Source organism: Rhinoderma darwinii, chromosome 13 (assembly GCF_050947455.1).
Source record: "Rhinoderma darwinii isolate aRhiDar2 chromosome 13, aRhiDar2.hap1, whole genome shotgun sequence".
NCBI lineage: Eukaryota > Metazoa > Chordata > Amphibia > Anura > Rhinodermatidae > Rhinoderma > Rhinoderma darwinii.
Window position 1 is genome coordinate 16,094,097 of NC_134699.1, and position 21,005 is coordinate 16,115,101.

The window sequence follows — 21,005 nt, forward strand, 5'->3', positions numbered from 1 at the left end:
AGGCCACTTTCACACGACAGTATTTGTCAGTATTTTGCATGAGTATTTGAAAGCCAAAGCCAGGAGTAGAATCTATACAGAGAAAAAGTATAATGGAAAGATTTGCATCTCTTCCCTGTTTTCGACACACTCCTAGTTTTGGCTTTCAAAGACTGATGCAAATTACTGACCAAAATACTGCCGTGTTAAAGTGGCCTAAAGGCTAGATTCACACAACGCCTGTGTCGTTTTTTTTAGACATACTGTATACCTTTTAAGAAAAAAAAAAAAGGGGAGGATGCAATGGTATACTGTATGTTATGTGTTTTCCAACCAACCTTCACTATGCAAATATATACTCTTACTTTTGGATGCATCTGCCTTTTGACTTTCTTATAGAAAACTGAATACCTTAAAGAGGATGTCTCAAGAAGACAACCCCTGTACATATTCCCTATCATATGGATGTCATAGGTTGGTTCCCACTTTTGGGATCCCCCTCTATAAACTGAAACGGAGAGTCACTTTATATATGCAGCTTCCAGGGGCGTAGCTAAAGGCTCATGGGCCCGGGTGCAAGAATTCAGCTTGGGCCCCCCTACCCCTCCCCAACACCACCATCATCAGACCCGTGCGCTCGCCTACACCCAGACGCCTTGCCCAACAGCCCCCATAGTATAATGCCCCCACACAGTATAATGCTTCCATAGCTGCCCTCACACAGTATAATGCCCCATAACGTATAATGCCCCACCCATAACAGCCCCATACTGTATAATGCTCTCCATATCAGCCCCCACAGTATAATGCCCCACATAGCTGCCCCTATACATTTTAGTGCCCCCCATATCAGCCCCCATACAGTATAATGCCCCCATACAGTATAATGCCCCATATCAGCTCCCCATACAGTAAAATGCCCCCGTATCAGCTCCCCATACAGTACAATGCCCCCCATATGAGCTTCCCGTACAGTATAATGCCCCCATGTGAGCTCCCCATACAGTATAATGCCTCCCATATCAGCTCCCCATACAGCATAATGCCTCCCATATCAGCTCCCCATGGAGCATAATGCCCACCATATCAGCCCCCATACAGTATAATTCCTCCATATCAGCCCCCATGCAGTTTAATGCCCCCCTATCTTATCAGCCCCCATACAGTATAATGCCCCCATATGTGCATAATAGAAAAATAGCATAATTACTTACCTATCCCCGTTCCCACGCCGAGTGGAGGATCCTTCGCCTCCTCCGGTGTGTGCTATGAGGGACTCGGCGCAGACAGGAGTGATGATGTTGCTACATCCCGCCAGCCTGCGTCGAGCCGCTCAGGGCACAGTGAATGCTGGATCAAGGAGACGCCAGCTCCTTGCTCCAGCATTGAATGGAACCGGGACCTCAGTGAGTGACTCGCGACCCCCCGGAGGTCTTCACACGAATCCCCAGGGGGACGCGACCCACAGTGTTTAATGTATTGTGCAGTTTGCGGTGGAGAGAGGAGGGGGGCTGTAATTTAACGCCCCACCCCTCTCCACCGCAAACCGCACAATACAACACAATACATTACAATACATTACAAGGCAACACAATACATTACAAAACAACACAACACAACACATTATAATACAGACTCTGCATCTCACCTGGAGTCCTCCGCACCGGCTCTTCCACTGCACTGGCTGGAAGACGTGTCATGTGACCGTAACCAGGAAGTGCCGGCTCCACGGCACAGAAAATTAATTTAACAAGCATGCTGTATGGCAACGGGGCCCTGTGGGCCCTCCAGGCTTAGGGGCCTGGTTGCAACTGCATCCGCTGCGACCCCTATAGCTCCGCAACTGGCAGCTTCCGTTGTGGCGGACACGGCGCGCTTATGCATTACATGAATGGCCATTCATTTAAATGCCTGCCATGTAATCTTCAGGGGCAATGAGTGGGCACACATGGCTTCCACCAGTGATAACAGCTGATCACTGAACCGACTTTGTTTTGACATCCCTTTTAAGATCTTGCAGCCCATATTTTAGTATCTAGATGGAAACCTGCCAGATGTATGCCAAAAGGAGAATGTATAGAAGTCTATGAATACTGTAATGATGGGGGTAGGGAAACTGACAAGTGAGCCCTAATCTACCCGCCACTCTGTCCCTGCCTACTTGCAACGACCCGCCCTAGGCGACGGGGTACAACTGGGCGGCGGTCCCTACGCTCAGTAAGTGCACGAGACAAACAGACAAGGGAACACAAGCAAAAGGGAAAGGGGCAGTTGCCCACGGCAACACCGTGAACAAGAGTGGTGAACGAGCCGAGTCAAACCAGGAGTGCACGAGGTACCAAACGCAGAGCAGGAGAGTAGTCAGTAAGCCAGGGTCAGTATGGAGCAGGATCAAATAGTTAGAAGCTGTAGCTGGGCCAGGAAACCACACGAGAAGAATCGCAAGCAAAGGAGGAACAGGAAAGGCAGGTATAAATAGACCGAGGGCGGGAGCTATCTCCGTCTGGCCAGGCTGCGATAGGTTCTCCCACTCCTAAGCCTGCCATCCTGAGTGGTGGAAGATGGAGTCAGTCTCAGAGACATAGACTCAGGTGCAGACTGATTACCTATGGGCGTATACACAGAAGTTGTGCCTGGCAGATCCTTTACAGTACCCCCCCTTTTATGAGGGGCCACCGGACCCTTTCTAAGTGGACCTGGTTTATTGGGGAAACGAAGGTGGAACTTCCTGACCAATACCCCAGCGTGAACATCCCGGGCGGGTACCCAAGTCCTCTCCTCAGGCCCGTATCCTCTCCAATGGACCAGGTACTGGAGGGAGCCTTGGACCATCTTGCTGTCCACAATCTTGGCCACCTCGAATTCCACCCCCTCAGGGGTGAGAACGGGAACAGGAGGTTTCCTTGAGGGAGCCAAGGACGGGGAGCAGCGTTTAAGGAGGGAGGCATGAAACACGTCGTGTATTCGAAAAGATGGGGGCAACTCCAGTCGGAAGGAGACAGGATTGAGGACATCAATGACCTTATACGGCCCAATAAACCGGGGAGCAAACGTCTGGGACCTTAAGACGCAAGTTCCTAGACGATAACCACACCAGATCCCCGACCATAAACAAGGGGTTAGCAGAACGTCTTCGATCAGCCTGAGTTTTTTGTATGCTCTGGGACGCCTCTAGGTTCTTCTGAACTTGAGCCCAGACTGTGCACAGTTCCCGATGAACGACCTCTACCTCGGGATTGTTGGAACTACCAGGTGAAATGGAGGAGAACCGTGGATTAAACCCAAAATTACAGGAAAAAGGGGCAGACCCCTGACGAGTTACTGACCCGGTTATTAAGGGAAAATTCGGCGAGGGGAATGAATGAGACCCAATCATATTGATAGTCAGAGATAAAACACCTTAAATATTGTTCTAGAGATTGATTAGTCCTCTCAGTTTGGCCATTAGTTTCAGGATGGAAGGCAGAGGAGAAGGACAGATCAATCTCCAACTTTTTACAGAAGGCTCTCCAAAACAATGAAACAAATTGTACCCCTCTGTCCGAAACAATATTGACAGGGACCCCATGGAGACGCAGGATGTGTTTGACAAACAAGGTAGCTAACGTCTTGGCGTTGGGTAGTTTCTTGAGGGGCACAAAGTGGCACATCTTACTGAAGAGGTCTACTACCACCCACACCACCGACTTGCCTTGAGATGGAGGCAAATCGGTGATAAAATCCATGGAGATATGGGTCCAAGGTCTCTGGAGAATGGGCAAAGAACGTAGTAAGCCCGCTGGTCGGGACCTGGGAGTCTTGGACCTAGCACAAACGTCTTTAGGCATCCCAGGCCACCATTAGTTTCTGGCAATGAGGTGTTTGGTACCCAGGATGCCTGGATGACCAGATAGTGCGGAGTCATGATTTTCCCTAAGTACCCTTAGCCGGTTTTGCAGGGGAACAAACAGCTTGTCCTCAGGAAGGTTCCCGGGAGCTGAACCTTGATCAGCCGCAATTTCAGAGACTAAATCAGAATCAATAGAAGAAATGATTATACCAGGAGGCAAAATACAAGCAGGATCTTCCTCCGAAGGAGGACTGGCCATGAAGCTACGCGACAGTGCATCGGCCTTAATATTTTTAGACCCAGCCCTATAGGTAACCAAAAAGTTGAATCTGGTAAAAAATAGCGCCCATCGAGCTTGTCTCGGGTTTAGCCTCCGGGCAGATTCTAGGAAAACCAGATTCTTGTGGTCGGTAAGGACCGTTACCTGGTGCCTAGCCCCCTCCAGGAAGTGGCGCCACTCTTCAAATGCCCATTTAATGGCTAAGAGTTCGCGGTTGCCAATATCATAGTTACACTCAGTGGGCGAAAACTTCCTGGAGAAGTAGGCACAGGGACGGAGATGGGTGAGGGACCTGGTACCCTGGGACAAGACAGCCCCCACTCCCACCTCGGATGCGTCAACTTCCACGATAAATGGCTCCATTTGGTTGGGCTGAACCAGCACCGGGCCGAGATAAAGCACTTCTTAAGGACCTCAAAAGCCTGGACAGCCTCAGGAGGCCAGTGGAGGAGATCAGCACCTTTGCGAGTGAGGTCCGTAAGAGGCTTAGCGATGACCGAGAAGTTAGCAATAAATCTTCTGTAATAATTAGCGAACCCCAAAAAACACTAACGCCTTCAGGGAGGCAGGTTGGACCCATTCCGCCACAGCCTGGACCTTGGCGGGGTCCATGCGGAATTCATGAGGAGTGAGGATTTGACCCCAAAATTGTATCTCCTGTACCCCAAACACACATTTTTCGGTTTTCGCAAACAGTTTGTTTTCCCGAAGGACCTGGAGCACCTTCCTGACATGCTCAATGTGGGAGGACCAGTCCTTGGAAAACACCAGTATGTCATCAAGGTACACTACAAGAAATACCCCCAGGTAATCTCTCAAAATCTCATTTATGAAATTCTGGAAGACCGCAGGAGCATTACACAACCCAAAGGGCATGACGAGGTATTCGAAGTGACCTTCGGGCGTGTTAAACGCAGTCTTCCACTCATCCCCCTCTTTGATGCGGATAAGGTTATACGCCCCCCGTAGATCAAACTTAGAGAACCATTGGGCCCCCTGAACCTGATTAAAGAGATCAGGAATCAAAGGAAGGGGATACTGGTTCCTTACAGTGACCTTATTCAAGTTACAGTAGTCAATGCATGGCCTAAGACCACCATCCTTCTTCCCTACGAAGAAGAAGCCAGCACCTACCGGAGAAGTAGAGGGGCGAATGTAACCCTTGGCCAGGCATTCCGGGATATACTCTCTCATGGCTTCACGTTCGGGACAAGAAAGATTAAATATCCTACCCTTAGGAAGCTTAGCTCCTGGTACCAATTCGATAGCGCAATCGTATTCTCTATGAGGAGGTAACACCTCGGAGGCCTCCTTAGAGAAAACATCAGCGAAGTCCTGAACAAACTCGGACGATAATCCCTGCATCAACAGTACAGAGCACTGCTCCAAATGCATGGAGCCAACAAGGAGTTCAAAAACAGGGGTATGCTGTGTAAAATAATTAGCAAGAGGAGTGGAGTCGATACCCACTACCGGGACAGGTTTAGGCAAATCAATCAAAGGCATAGCTAGAGACATAGCCAATTCCACAGACATGATATTAGCAGAAGACCCTGAATCCACGAAGGCACAGCAGACCTACCACCAAAAGAGACCTGAAAGGGAAGCAAGATTTTATTACGTTTCATATTTACGGGAAATACCTGTGCGCCCAAGTGACCTCCCCGATGATCACTTAGGCGCGGAAGTTTTCCGGCTGCTTATTCTTACGCCTAGGACAGGTGTTCACTTGATGCTTGTCATCCCCACAATAGAAGCAGAGACCATTCTTCCTGCGGAACTCTCTACGTTGTAGGGGGGACACGGAAGCCCAGAGTTGCAAGGGTACCTCCGAGTCTTCCGTGGAAGAGCGAAGCAACGGGACCTCGGGAGGCATCATGGGGGAGTCAGAGGGGAAAACACAAAAACGTTCAAGCTGTAGTTCCCTGAGACGTCGGTCAAGTCGTACTGCTAGGGCCATAACCTGGTCTAGGGAGTCAGAAGAGGGATCGCTAACTAGTAGGTCTTTCAGGGCGTTCGACAGACCCAACCTAAACTGGCACCTTAAGGCAGGGTCATTCCACCGAGAAGCTACGCACCACTTCCTAAAGTCAGAACAATACTCCTCAACAGGTCTCTTACCCTGACGTAAGGTCACCAGCTGACTCTCGGCAAAGGCAGTCCTGTCAGTCTCGTCATAAATGAGTCCGAGAGCAGAAAAGAAACGATCAACGGAGGAAAGTTCAGGGGCGTCAGGAGCCAAGGGGAAGGCCCACTCTTGGGGCCCTTCCTGGAGCCGGGACATAATTATATCCACCCGCTGGCTCTCAGTTCCTGAGGAATGAGGCTTTAAGCGAAAGTAGAGCCTACAACTCTCCCGAAAGGAGAGAAAAGTCCTCCGGTCCCCTGAGAACCGGTCAGGCAACTTGAGGTGGGGTTCAAGAGGTGAGGTGAGGGGCACTACCATGGTAGCGTCAGGCTGGTTGATCCTCTGAGCCAGGGCCTGGACCTGTAGGGAGAGACCCTGCATTTGCTGGGCCAGGGTCTCAAGGGGGTCCATAGTAGTGTCAGGGAGCAGGGTAGACTAGGTATATGGGCTTGTGATTATGTAATGATGGGGGTAGGGAAACTGACAGGTGAGCCCTAATCTACCCGCCACTCTGTCCCTGCCTACTTGCAACGACCCGCCCTAGGCGACTGGGTACAACTGGGCGGCGGTCCCTACGCTCAGTAAGTGCACGAGACAAACGGACAAGGGAACACAAGCAAAGGGAAAGGGGCAGTTGCCCACGGCAACACCGTGAGCAACAAGAGTGGTGAACGAGCCGAGTCAAACCAGGAGTGCACGAGATACCAAACGCAGAGCAGGAGAGTAGTCAGTAAGCCAGGGTCAGTATGGAGCAGGATCAAATAGTTAGAAGCTGTAGCTGGGCCAGGAAACCACACGAGAAGAATCACAAGCAAAGGAGGAACAGGAAAGGCAGGTATAAATAGACAGAGGGCGGGAGCTAGCTCCGTCTGGCCAGGCTGTGATAGGCTCTCCCACTCCTAAGCCTGCCATCCTGAGTGGTGGAAGATGGAGTCAGTCTCAGAGACAGACTCAGGTGCAGACTGATTACCTATGGGCGTATACACAGAAGTTGTGCCTGGCAGATCCTTTACAAATACTGTATGTTCTAGACTTATACTGCCCACTGTATGTAAAAACATGGGGGAGTATATAGCCTGACATGCAGTTTTGCAAAAAAACAGGACAGAGGGAGAGGAGCAGCATGCTAATGTATGAAGGAGGCATTACTCTGGAGCTCAATAACTAACTGTCTTCTATTACAATTTATTGGGGAACTGTGGCATCTAAAAAGGAGCATGAAAAAAAATAGCAAAATCCTCCACGATTAGCATGTATCTGATTCCCTGGTAGATCACCTTTAGGGTATGTTCACACAACCTATTTTCAGGCGTAATGGAGGCGTTTTACGCCTCAAATTACGCCTGAAAAGACAGCTCCAATACGTTGGCAGACATCTGCCCATTGCTTGCAATGGGTCTTACGGTGTTCTGTGCAGGCGTCGCTGTCAAAAGATGGCGCGTAAAATTACGCCCGAGTCAAAGAAGTGCAGGCACTTCTTGGGAAGTAATTGGAGCCATTTTTCATGGACTCCAATAAAAACCAGCTCCAATTGCGTCCGTAAAAGACGCCGCGAAAAACGTGTGCAATTGTAAAAACTTCTGAAATTCAGGAGCTATTTTGTCCTGAAAACAGCTCCGTAATTTCAGACGTATTTGCCGTTGTCGTGTGAACATAGCCTTAGGCTTCACAAGATGTAGATCTTGTACTGAAAACGTTTGGCGACTCCTGGTATAGAACATAAGAAACTGACTGTTTTCTATCTGAAGAAAACCGTGTCTTCTTTTTTCCTTAGTCATATTTATTGAAGTAGCAGTTTGAGTCACATACATGTGCAGTGATCTAAAGCTTTCCAAATTCTATAGGTTTTCTTTTTTTTAGTGAGAATTCAATGTCCTAGATCTTTTCTGAATAGAATGGCAGGGGTCTTGTACCATATATCACTCTGGGAAGCACGCACACCTCCTCTTGATGTGTGTATAGAGCTTTCCAGAGGGATTTAAAAGTAGGCCAAACATGACGGTCATTTAAAATTGTCTTTGAAATTATTACTGGTATTTGAAATAATGGCTGTCCAAAATGAATACACGTTCTGGTGGTGTGCAGGGAAATCACAGACTTTAGAGTCTAATTAACAACTGGAACATATTGACCAATTGTTATTAACCGAGGCCGCTTATAAACAGATGGCATTGTGACATTCAATGAGAAAGTCTGTAGCCGCAGTACCAAATGCATTCCTGGATGGTTTCATAACAGGACAACTTAGAATAGGATATAATAATAACCCATTTACTCCAGTACCCACTAGTACAAAATTCTTGTTTATCTGACATCTAGAAATAAATTAGAACAGAATTGCGTGCAATTGTCAGGCTCATATATGGAAGTATATTAAGAGTAATGCGTTCGGGCATAAGATTTTTGCAATGTTGTTTCTGTGCTTTTTTAAAAAATAAAATAAAATAAAATTTGCAGGAAAATTTTCTTACAAAGAATCACTGGAAAAGTTGTGGCGGAAATGTAGAAAAAGACCTGTGGATATGCCATAAATGTCCAAGATTGGAAAACCCCTTTAAATGGGATGGGAGGTGTCACTTATAATTAAAGGCTAGAGAAATTGGGCTTGTCCAGCTTGGGGGTAAAAGATGCCTTGGGGTAAGGCCACACGGAGCAGCCCTGACACTGTCGCGACGCGGCCAACATCCGCGCTTGCACTATGTTAGGCACGGCTGTCAAATACTTTGTTAAGGGGTATTCAGGTTACAAAAATTGACCCTCTATTCATAGGGTAAGGGGTAACTTGCTGATCAGTAGTTGTCCGACAGGTTGGACCCCCACCGTTTATGAGAACGGGGACCCAGAAGTTGCCCGAACCCTAAGTTTGAACCGAGCGTCAGGTCGCTCATGCGCACTGCCGCTCCATTCATTCTCTATGGCAGCGCCAGAGATAGCCAAGTGCAGTGTTCGGCTTTTTCCGTTGCTGCCATAGAGAATGAATGGAGCGGGAATGCACATGAGTGACCTGCTGCTCAAACTTGTTGTAACCTGCAAAATCGTGCGGCCATAAAGGGTGTATTAATTCATGGCCGCACGATTTTGCAGATAAAGGAACGTTTTAACGTGCGGCCAGTAACGGGCTATTTGACAGCCGCACCGAACATGGTGACAGCACATTTGTTGGCCGCGTCGCGACCGTGTCAGGGCTGCTCCGTGTGGCCTTACCCTTAGAGGTGATCCTATTAAAATATATAAGTACCGTATATGTGTGGTCAATACAAAGAACTAGTACATAATTTGTGCTTTCCAAGGACTTTACAAAGGACCAGAGGACATCAACATTCATTGCAGGTGAAAGAAAGAAGTTTCATACATCAATATAGGAAAGGCTTCTTTACAGTCAGAGTATGGAATGCCCTATCACAAAGAGGTAGTAATGGCAGATACTATGTCAGCATTCATGTCATAGATGTTTATTTACTAACTTGACAAAGGTTAAACTTGATGGACTGTCTTTTTTTTTAAATCCATTTAACTACGATGCATTTTGAAGCGCACGTCAATCGCAATATCTGAATGGACCCTTAGGCTGGTCACACAGGTTCGGTATTTTGTATCCCCCCAAGGTTCTGATGAACCAAACTTATAATTTATAGGGTTCTATGGTGGTCTGAGTTTGGTTCAGTAAAACAAAACCATGGAGGGAGGGAGGGAGCCCCGGTCTTGCTGCTGTAATAAAGACACTAAAATGTGGCAGTGTCATGGTCATCTGAAACCACCCGAAGAGCTATTCAATGTCTGTGGTAAGTTCTAGAACCCTCATCACTTACTGATTAGAAGAGAGCTGCTGGCTTCGGGTATGTTCACATGCTGTGTTTGCAGGCGTATTTCGGAGGGGAAAAACGCCCCCAAAATACGCCTGAAAAACTGTAGCTGAACGCCGACAAACATCTGACCATTGAATTCAATGGGAAAAACGGCATTTCATTCAAACGGGGCATCTTTTTTACGCCGCTGTTTTAAAAAATGGCGAGTAGAAAGACGTTCCCTAAGAAGTAGCAATGTCACTTTTTGAGCCATTTTCAATAGAAAAACCGCTCCAAAAAACCCCTAAAAAACTTTTTCAGCTTAAAAAACGACTGGAAATTAGAGGCTGATTTCTCTGAAAATATCTCCGTAATTATCAGCCGTTTTTGATTCTACGTGTGAACAATACCCTAAGGCCTCATGCACACGACCGTAGCCATGTGCACGGCCATGATTTTTGGGTCAGCCGGCAGCGGACTGTCAGCCGTGAGCCGCCCCTGCAAATCGTGGGCCGTGGACATGGCCGCGGCCATTATTTTCAATGACCCCGGACCGCAGAACACGGCCGTAATAAGACATGTCCGTTCTTTCTGCGGTGCGGGCTCCTGGGCCATGCACAGACCGTGGAAACCACGGTGGTGTTCATGGCCCGATAGGAATGAATGGGGCTGCAATTCTCCCGTGGATTTTCGGGGGAATTGCGGCCGCAAAAGCACGTTCGTGTGCATGGGGCTTTACACTCCAGTTCTAGAGAGGGATGTTCAGAGGGCACCTTGTGCCCACTTTCTTATCAGGTTATAACCATCTTATGGATGCCTTTATTTGAAGTGTCCGATTGTAAATACTTTAAAAAATATAAAGTTCGGTCTAAACAAAAGTTTGAAAAAGTGGGTGTGGCTTTACTCGCAGGATTAACATTGAAAAGTGTTCAATCTCCATGTGATATCAGATCCAAACGGAATTGTTTTTTCAATCTGTAGTTATAGTGGTGCACCAGTATACTAGACCTACCCCAGTTGTGTATGTGTGTAGTGACATCAATGTATCACAGCAGTGTGAGCTGTCACGTAAAATTGCCTTACTCCTGTCTTATTTGCTAAAATTTCCTCTGACTCGTGCTGGAGGGAGTGGGGTCTTAGGGGTACTTATCTCCACGCTTGGTGAGAGAGACCCTTGCTGCACTCTTTTTGGATTAATACGTTTTAACTCGCAGACTAGGTTTTAAAATTCCACACTTCTCCTGAACCCAGACCTGGGTTTTAGATTTGGAACAAATTCCTCAACATGTCCGATCTGTTCTTTCACACAGCATATTGGCCTCAAGGCTTATGATTACCCGCAATTGGAAAAATAATGCACCCTTGTCAAGGGCGTAAATTCAAAACCCGGCAATTATTACTTCTAAATGGAAAAACCGGTGGCCAACACAATATATTAGGGTATGTTCACACGCACTAATTACGGACGTAATTCGGGCGTTTTTGCCCCGAATTACGTCCGAAAATAGCGCCTCAATAGCGTTGACAAACATCTGCCCATTGAAAGCAATGGGCAGACGTTTGTCTGTTCACACGAGGCGTATATTTACGCGCCGCTGTCAAATGACGGCGCGTAAATAGACGCCCGCGTCATAGAAGTGACCTGTCACTTCTTTGGCCGTAATTAGAGCCGTTATTCATTGACTCCAATGAATAGCAGCGCCAATTACGTCCGTAATGGACGCGGCGTTCAAGCGCCTGCACATGCCGTTACGGCTGAAATTACGGGGATGTTTTCAGGTGGAAACATCCCCGTTATTTCAGCCGTTACGGACGCTGTCGTGTGAACATACCCTTATAGACAACTTCAACAGGAATTGGTTTCTCTGGACTGTATTCTATCAATTAGGCACCCCTTGCCGCCTCTCGCCCTACCTTGCCACCCTACATAACATCTCTGTACAGTATTGTACCGGATCACCATTGTTCAAAACATGTCATGTCATGGTATTTGTGTTCACACTTGGAAGACTTCATAGTCATGCATGTATACTTTTCCTTATTTACATGTTTTATGTTATTTTTGTGGGTTCCTCACTGTTTGTAAAACATTTAAACTTTCAATAAAAACAAAGAATTTATAAAGAATAAAAGGAATTAGGGCTCATTCAGACGATCGTAAAACTCGTCCATGTGCTTTTCGTGAAAATCACGTACAGTAAACTGACCCATTGATTACAATGGGGCCATTCACACATGCAGGAGTTTGCACACAGTGTGTGTCCATTGCGTAAAACTCACTGCATGACTTAGGGCTTATTTAGACGAACGTGATATACGTCCGTGCAACGCGCGTGGTTTTCACGCGCCTCGCACGGACCTATATTAGTCTATGGGGCCGTGCAGACAGTCAGTGATTTTTACGCAGCGGGTGTCCACTGCGTAAAACTCACGACATGTCCTATATTTGTGCGTTTCTCGCGCATCACGCACCCATTGAAGTCAATGGGTGCGTGAAAATCACGTGCAGCACTTCCGTGTGACGCGTGTGATTCGCGCAAGAGCAGTAAAAAGTATGAATGAAAACAGAAAAGCACCACGTGCTTTTCTGTTTACAAACATACAGAGTGTCATAATGATGGCGGCTGCGCGAAAATCACGCAGCCGCACATCCTATCTGATGACACACAAAGCTGTTAAGTGCCTTTTGCGCGTGCAAAACACTGCGTTTTTTTGCGCGTGCAAAACGCACACGCTCGTGTAAATCTGGCCTTATATTGGTGTGTTTTTCACGCAACCATCGCCCATTGAAGTCCATGGGTGGGTGAAAACCACGCATCGCACACGGATGCACATCCGTGTGTGGTGCATGATTTGCGCATCAATGCAATTGAAAATAATAATTAAAAAAATATGTGCTTTGCGAGTGTCTGAATAACGCATGCCACTCAAAAGGACACTGATAAATAACGGACCAGATTCACGCACGTGAATCTGATACGCTTGTTTAGATCTCTACAACTATCGTACAGCGTAAATGTAACCATAATTATTGTTCCTGTAGGTAATGTCATAGGACGACCATTTTCAGCTTACAATTTGACAATCCGTATAGATCGTTTTTATGTCTGAATGACCAATTTTCCTAAATGAGAAACAATACTTTTATTGATTTGTGTTCTTACATCGTGATTTCTGGTAGGATCGCCCAGATTTCTAAAAAACCTTAGTCATATCATGTTTTGCCCTGTTTGTGTATGCATATATAATATATACACATATATACATTTTGTGTATATGTATGTATACACACTCTCACACTCACTCTCTACATACAGGTTGTGACCTGATTGCATATCTTCTTGATAGATAATAAGGATAGGGGCGTGACCACGTGTCACCGCTTGTGAATATGTATTTTGTCAGTGGGCGTGGCCACACAGGTCCCGGTTGTCGGCGGTTCGGTGCGGGCTGTAGGTTCGGGGTATCTGGAGGAGGTGTGAGGAGATACTCGGAGATAAGAGGCTCGGTGCTGGAGAGGAGTGACAGCAGCTCCGGACGTAGGGAGGGCCCCGGGGCGGGCTGTCACATTGCCAGGGCCGGTTCCCAGTGCTGCAGAGGGAGCCGGCCTGGGGAAGAGGCTGAGGAGACGTGGAGGAGGTGGTGACTGCAGGTGAGACAGAGCCGGGGAATGAGGCAGTGAAGGAGCCGTGCATCTTCAGGATTGATGTGTATTATACTGCAGATCCCCTGTATACCGCTCTAGTATACATTGTACAGCCCTCTCCTTGCAGAGACATATAATAGTTTTTCTGTGTACAATTCTTTCTCCATATGCACATGCTGATCATTAATGTATATCCACTACCATTATGTCATACGTTTAGCACATTCCTGCAATGGCATATAGTTATCCTGTATGTACTGTATATCCATACTGTACAGCAAGCTGTATTCTCCTGTCACCTGTAAATCTGCATGTATCATCAATACTGTGTGTTCCTGCACCAACCTCTGTAATCTATATAATCAATATGCATAAACTTCATGTATGAGCCGATATTCTGGGGTATCGTCTCTCAGCTGCGTTGTCAGAATGATCACTGTAGTGAACAGCATGTCCTCAGTGCAACCCTGGGAGTCTGGAGCATAGTACTGGATAGGAGCATAGTACTGGATAATGTCGGGTTGTACCTGTCATTGTGCACAGAACAGACAAGTAATGTCATTTCTGGGGATAAAATCCGTGATGGGCCTCAATACCTTTGGCGCACAGAATAATACCGATTTTGTTTAATTGTATGGGAAATATACAGTATATCAGACACTTCTGCTTTTGTACATTTCCCACACTTTCTTTTGTACTTGTATATCAGAAAATGTGCTAGGTCTATGTCATGACTGGCGTACTGGGACACAATGTGAAACGTCTGCTTTTCTGCAGACTGAATGGCAGCACTTCTCACCACAGATACTTTTAATCTCTCTATACATTAGCATTTCACAAGGATAATGTGGGTCGTCTGCATCGCTTAGCATTGTTTTCTATGTATGTGATTTATTAATGACTTGGGATTTAGGATTAGACCGTCTGCATATCCTTATTGCATGGCAGCGTAAATTCCTGCCCAGTGGAGGAGGCTCTGCAGTACATATTGTATACAGGGCTCTGCAGCATTAAGGTAATGCACAGGGATCTGCTACTGTATATGATTGTAGGTAGTCAGCACTTCTGTCTTATGGATGAAATGTCAAGTATGTCAGGAGGAGGCTTTACAGGAATGTCTAGGAATGGTAGGACAGGACTACATGATACAAAGTACTATGGGTTGTAATAGGCTGAGAGCGGTTCATGAAGGGGAGGAACCTAAGACCGTGTGTGACAAGGAGCATGTGTCAGTGTGTGTATAACACTCTATGTGACCCCAGGCTGCTGCCGCCACCAGGAGCAGTCAATACCAGCTTCTTCAGGCCGCAGGCTTTACAGGTCCCCACAGCGGCGTCCGCAGAGGGCATTCATGTATCTTACATGTGCGTGAGGACATGACACCATAAGCTGCACATGTGGCTTCTTATGCTGCATGTTATTCTTTTACATACTGGATACTTTTGCAGCCTTTTCTTTGCGGTTTTGCTACTGCAGTATTTTGCTATGTAGCTTTTTCTAGAAGTCAGAAGTGCATTTAGTGGGAATTTATGAAGCCCCTTCACACAATGTATTACACCCGCTGCATTGAGTGGGACTATGCTGTTAATACCGACATAGTTCTAGGTCAGGAATGGCACTGTTCCAGGAAACGTCCTGTGACCCCATTGTTCTATGAAGTTGTCAGACCCTTGAAGATGAAACATAGGTGGCATCCCTAATCAATATGCCATCAATGTTTATTTGGAAAAACCCTTTTCGGCTATGTTCACACATCGCATATTTTATGTGGAATCCGCGCTGAAATATATTCCGCAAAAAAGTAGAGTGCATTGTTAGTGAGTTGGGTTTTAATAACAAAAAAACAAGAAGAGACATGAACTAAATAGATGGTGGGCAAGGCTGAATACGAAATATCAAATTACTAAAAATAGGCATATAAAACCTATTCCCAACTATCTGATGAATCCAGCATGGAACCAATGACTTGGTTTGTACATATGAATCCTATACATTATCGTAGTTGTTTCTTCTCAAATAAATTCGATTTGATTATCAGCTCATAGAACCATATTTAATATTCCTTCATGGACTTTCCATAGATAACATATTAAAATCTGTGGTAACGTTTAAAGAAATCTTTTCTTTTGCAGCAAAGGGGATGTACCAGAATCAGTAATTGTCACCTATCCATAGGTTAGGTGATAATTGTCTGATCGCTTGGACCCCGTAACCCCTGTTCCTCCTCACTGCTTGACCGAGTCCCTGGGGATGATGAAAACAGCTCATGGCCTGTTTCCGTCTGTCCAATAGACATTGAATGGAGCGGCAGGCTCATGCTTGAACGCAGCTCCATTATGCTTGACAGCCGCTCCACTCAAGTTCCTCCTCACAGCAATGTAGGGGAGCTGGGGGGTTCAGGACGCCAGTTCTTGTGATCAGCCGAGCCCCCAGCGATCAGATAATAGGCAATAAGTGAGTATTGTCGATTCTGGTACAACCCCTTTTAACGTTTATCTACAATTCAGCAACTTTTTTTTATTGTTGCTCCTACTCATGTAAAAAATGAGGCATCTTTGCAAATAGTCTTCATTCAACGATCCACTATTTTGTGTATAGAGTTCCTATGCAGACCAAAGTGTCTAGTTACAGAGTACAAAACAGCTCTGTGTAGTCTGATCCTGCAGTCCTACTTTCCCTTCGTCTGTCCCCATATCTTGCTAACGTACATTCAGTCCAGAACTTAGCATTTGAATAAGGGTTTGTCTGAAGACCCTTTTACACGGCCTGATATGCGCTGTGAAAACAAGTGCCGGATGACGAGACAGCATGTCCATCGGGGCTCTATTACTCCTTTTGCAAGGAGCAAGGTTATGTATGGGGCCGAGCGATCGTTACTACCATTGTTCATCCCTCATACTTTTCCATACTGTCGGCAGCACATCTCCCGGTTTACACAGGGATATGTGCTGCCGACTAGCCACCATTTTATTGGCCGCATAAACCAGCAGATCAGCCGATTAACAATCGTTTGCTTGTTTATTCACTGGTCGTTGCCCTGTATACACAGGGCAGTGATCGGGAACAAGCATTCATATGAACTGTTGTTTGCCCAATCTGTGGTCCTTTTAAAAAGGCCTGAAAGAGGATCTGTTACCAGTTCAGTAAGGCCCAGTTTCCGATCTCCTGTCAGGCGCTATGAAGCTGATGATGTCGGTGTGCTTAGTTTTTTTTTACTTTCCGAGTTATGAGCCATTTTCTTATTATGCTAATTAAGCTACACTAGCTGTCCTATCAGCGTCATACCGCTTTCCACCTTTCCTGCACAGCGTGATCTGGCGATGGAAGCTGATGCTAATAGTGCAGCATCATACAGCCAACAAAGACACCTATATCTAATCACTGTATTAGGCATATTATTTTTTGCAGCCAAATAGTATAAATGTTATAAATTAATTTTTAAAAAAATGTACTCATTCCCCGCCGGTCTTTGTTTACTTTTCCTATGCACAACCATGTGTAGTCTGATACAGCAATGTGTCCTTCATCTTACTAATGTTCATTTGGTAGATTTCAGGAAGTATGGGACCGGTGGACGGCAATATGACTGCAAGATCAGACTATACCGTTTTTGTCGTCTGTTACTATGAAGCCCCATGAAGATGTAGACACACGATAGATTTTTAGTTAGGGGCTTGTCCACACACAACAGAATTTCTGCAGCAATTCCGTTGAAAAACGCAGACATACCGCTGTGGCAAAAACGCACAATTTCCTGCGGTTTTTACAGAAGAAAATGGTGCGTTTTTCCCAATGTTAGGAGATGGAGACATCTCTGAAGAAAGCAGCAATTCTGGGCAATTTTTGCAGCAGGAATTGACATGCTGCGGTCTTAAAAATACGACCCGCAGGTCAGTTTCTGCTCTGAATTTTTACGCAGCATGTGGATGAGATTTGTTAAATCTCATCCACTATGCTGCTACTGTATTCTGCCATGAGGGCTCGTCCACATTCTGCGGAATTGCTGGACGGAAAAAACGCAGCAGAATACAGTAGCAGCATAGTGGATGAGATTTAACAATCTCATTCACATGCTGCGTAAAAATTCATCCTGCGGTGAGTATATTTCGGACCGCAGCATGTGATTCCTGCTGCGGAAAGTGGGCAGAATTGCTGGGTTTTTCAGAGGAGATGTCACCATCTTCTAACATGGTGGAAAACGCAGTAAAAAAACGCAGGAAATGGTGCGTTTTTGGCCGCAGCGGAATGTCTGCGTTTTTCAACAGAATTGCTGCAGAAATTTTCTGCAGCAATTCCGTTGTGTGTGGACAAAGCCCTAAGACTGTACATTGGAACAATGCAAATAAAATTGGTTGTGAAGGTGGGCCTTCCCTATAAAAGGGGTATTCCCAGGATTGGCATTATTCATCTATCCTCTATCCTCAGCACTCTGCTCTTTCCGTTGGTCCCATAGAAATTCAATTTAGCAGTGGGGTGCATGCTCCACCACTGCATTTTTTTAAGCTCCTTCTCACTGCTGTGGGTGCAGTAAAGAGAAACTGGGACTCAGGACCCCTGTTCTAGTGATCATGGGGATCGTAGCGACCAGAAACGTATCACCTATCCTGTTAATAGGTGCTAATTGTTGATTCTAGGAATACCCCTCCAAAGCTTTTCCTGTTGTATTTTCTGCTTCATCCAGCATGTACTCTGGCAAAGAAATAATCAATATTAAACACAAAAATAGGTTTCCTTAACCCTCGCCAGTGCTATGGTAAGTGGTGTAACCATCCGGCTTGTCCAGATTTATGGCCATATAACTCATTACTCCGGTCTGTTTTTCTGCTGTTTTTTTTTTTTGTTTTTTTTTGCCTCGTGTTACTAATCACAGAGCACATTATCTTGTCTATTTTTACTACAACTCTAAAGTGAGTGGCTCCCTCTAATCCCTTATCAGTCAAAACAACTGCTGCCATAATTAGTATGTACAAACGTAAGAAGAAAAACATGCGTTGCACTTAACATAACCTTTCACTTAATTTTATTCTGTTGATTTTTATTTTTTTTAAAGTGATTGTCCAGTCCCTAATACAAGGTATTATCCAGCGATCATACAAGTGCTGCTTCCCCTTCATTTCTACTTGCTCACTGTGAATTGTCGACATGGATAAAGCAGCGATTCACATTTATTGCATCCTTTCTCCCATTCACTTCAAGGGAGAAGAAGGCTGCAATACCTGTGAATTGCCGCTACATCAATGTCGCTGCACCCCCTTCAAAACATCTGACAGGCAGGGTCCCGGTCCTCTCTCATGCCAAAAGCCCTTGTTAGATTAAAAGAGCAGTGAGCAAGGCATGTTTTTACAATTTGTTGAACTTCTGCCCCTATACATTGTATTTGGTCATGTCTCGTTACCTTTATGATTTAGCAACGATAATCATGGCAAGACATCTCAACAAAACCTGTTTGTGTAAATCCAGCCTTAGGGTATGTTCCCACACACAGAATACGCTGCCGATTTTCTGCAACAGCAAATCTGCAGCAGAATCTCAAAAAGCGCTGGTAAATCTGTCCCAGAAATCCGCACTAAATAGTGCGCTTTTGCTGCGGAAACACTGCCGTTTTTCCGCAGGGGTTTTACCTGCGGATTTAGCGTCAAGCATTGATTATAGGAAACTACATGTGCACCTGCAGATTTCCTGTGGTTTTTACTGCGTTTCAAGTCTCAATACATAAAATATACACACATTCGGTATCGTCGCAACCGTAATAACCTGCACAACAAATTTAAGGGTCATTTATGATGTTTACAATGTTATAATAAAATCGGCTTTCTTTCACTTATTAATGGGTGGCACATGGTAGTATGAATTTTAAACCTCCATGTGCCCCACATTAATGGTAATTAACCCTATCATGTACCTCACACATTAACCCAATGTTGTCCATTATGACCGTGAGGAACATGATGGGGTTAATTACTATTAATGTGAGGCACATGGAGGTTTAAAATTCATCACACCACGTGCCTCGCATCAGAAAATGGAAGAACTTTTTATTTTTTTATTATTGGCAAAGTATCGTTTTGGTTTCGAGAATCGCAGTACTACATGAAGTATCGAAGTCCAAATTCTGGTATCCTGACAACCCTAATAGGACCTACTCTGAGTTTTGCGGCTTGGTCACACAGCCCAAAAAACAGATAGCACACTGACGTAAACAGACGTGCACATTTAGCCTTAGGCCGAATTCAGACGACTGTAGTATACGTCTGTGTGACGGCCGTTGTTTTCAATGGGGCCGTTGTTTCAAAGGACCGTGTGAAGGGTTCGTTGAACTATCAAATATGTCCTATTGTCTTCCGTTTTCATGGATCCCTCGATAGACTCAAGTCTATAGGGATCCGTGAAAACGGGACCCACATGGGTGCAACTCGGACGTGAAAAAGTGCCCTTTTTCACGTCCGAGTTTGAACTTGTTCGCTTGAATCTGGCCTTGGTCTTCTCCATATAACATATGTCTAAAATCTGTGCTTGAACCTATTTATATATAGTGATTATAATCGTATAATAAGCATATTACAGCTACAGGTCTGTACTCCTAGCAGCCAAAAGGTCCCAAAAAAAAAAAGTTGTGCTAAATAAGACCGTTAAAATAATACACCAAACTCATAGTTATAAGTCTGACGTATTCATGAGAGGGGTCCTTCCCCCGCCAATCTCTGCGGTGACTGACGGGCTACTCTGTATACATGTAAACACAGCAGCCTGTCAATCACCTGCCTGATGGGCGCTGGGAGGTGTAAAGTGGGACACACACTTGGGGAAACGGCACACGCGCTTCTATTGTAATATTTTCTAGAACTATTTCTTTAAAGTGAAACTGGAAAATGTTCCTACTTAGTAAAATGGACCTACAGGAGTTATTTAACAGGCTGTGCAGCTTGTGCATGCTCGACATGAGTAGAAAGACATTATATGGCATAGAAATGCATGCGTCAATTTCACGTTTATTTATAATAGCATATTTCATATTTTAATGTTGCAGCAGGAGGATTATGAGAGGACTGTATCAATTTTAAGAAGCTCTATTTCCTATTTTTGCTGCAGTTTAATTTGCACGTTTACATGCATTGCAGCTACAAGTGCTTCTATTTCGTTACTCTATTATATGGGTGCACTAGGGTGGTGTGTCTGTATTTGTCCAAATCTCCTTTTGTGCATAATGTCTTTTTTATTATGTAAGCTTGGGTTAGTCCAGGGTTGATGCATACCACCTTTTCCTGAATCTTTTGTGTGCTTCCATTTTTCCACCGCACCTCATGTTTAATTGCTGGCAGAATGGAATAAACTCTTTCTGACTTTTCCATGTGTGCTTA

The 21,005-nt window shown here is 45.4% G+C and overlaps 1 protein-coding gene across 3 annotated transcripts in view; it reads left to right on the top strand.

The window, feature by feature from the left end:
- Positions 1-21,005, top strand: part of TANC2 (tetratricopeptide repeat, ankyrin repeat and coiled-coil containing 2) — a 435,863-nt gene that overhangs the window by 68,677 nt on the left and 346,181 nt on the right. The window contains exon 1 of one of the 3 annotated variants that reach the window (XM_075846636.1): positions 13,422-13,653. The exons of the other annotated variants lie outside the window; for them this stretch is intronic. The gene's annotated coding sequence lies outside the window, so the exon portion shown is untranslated. Of the gene's footprint in view, positions 1-13,421; positions 13,654-21,005 lie in introns of those variants that run through there. 3 annotated transcript variants of the gene reach the window in all.